The following is a 1,177-nucleotide window of genomic DNA, read 5'->3' as shown; positions in this document are numbered from 1 at the left end:
GTCATTATAATCCGTAATTATGTCCCCACTGGATGCAACAAATGCTTCGTTTGTAATGGGTTTTAATGTTTTTGTCTCGTTGCTCCGGCCGGACAGGGCATCACAGTATGGTGAGGGGCATAACCTTTCCGTCACATGCTTGAGGTATTCAGCCAATCACAACGCACTGGATAGCAACATCATATGATCCCTTTAAAATACTAAAAAGTTGCTGCATGCATTGCATGTTATTGCTCACATTAGCGTCTAAATATATAAACTTTAATCTCACAATACTATGACTTTATTCTCAAAATATTACGACTTTAATCTCGTATTTCTACAACTTTACTCTCATATTGCTGTGACTTTGGTAATTTTGACTTCATTCTCAAAATATTACATCTTTAAAGTCAAAATCACCAGATCTAAGTCACAAAAATACAAGATTAAAGTTGTAATATTTTGAAAATAAAGAAGAAAAACAAACACTGTTGCTGTAGCTTCTGTGCGAGAAATTGACTTTTTAAAATTTTTTTAATGTGGCACTAAAAGCTCAGGCATTTCAGAACGACTATAACAGTATATGAGATGGTGTGTGATTGGTCTGCTGGTTAGTCCAGTTATCCAATCAACACAATGTGACAAATTCATGTGTTTTTGTTGCGCATTGAGGAATTTATTCTGATCGTAGCTTAAAGGTGACATATCATGAAAATCTGACTTTTCCAGGTTGTAAGTGCTATAATCAGGTCTCCGGTGCATCTAACTACCAAGGAAACGTGAAAAAGATTAAACCCGTAAGGGACGCCTTTTTCTGCAAGCATCTGAGAAAACCAGCGCGTCTGATTTCGCTCGCTTGGTGACGAGGCAAATGGATCTCATTATAATATTACCGCCCCTTAATCTGTGAGTTTACACCCACGGCACAGTTATCGTGTTTTCACAAGCGACAACGGTGTATCAGCTCTAAAGCCATGGTGATAGTTTGAGCAAAACACACTAACTGTTCTGTGTTTGGCTGCACAGACGAGCACAGAACACTGTTTAGAGTCCCAGCCTCAGAGGAGACGACAGAGCAGAGCATTTATTGATTTATTTACTGTATATTGCTGCTGCCACACAGATCTAAAATAAACATGCGATTTATTTCCCAGCTGTTTACCTTCACAGACATAACCCACTGTTTTTGTAACTC

The sequence above is a fragment of the Sinocyclocheilus grahami genome, unplaced genomic scaffold (genome assembly GCF_001515645.1).
Source record: "Sinocyclocheilus grahami isolate Dianchi unplaced genomic scaffold, SAMN03320097.WGS_v1.1 scaffold236.1, whole genome shotgun sequence".
NCBI lineage: Eukaryota > Metazoa > Chordata > Actinopteri > Cypriniformes > Cyprinidae > Sinocyclocheilus > Sinocyclocheilus grahami.
This window is presented reverse-complemented; position numbering follows the sequence as displayed.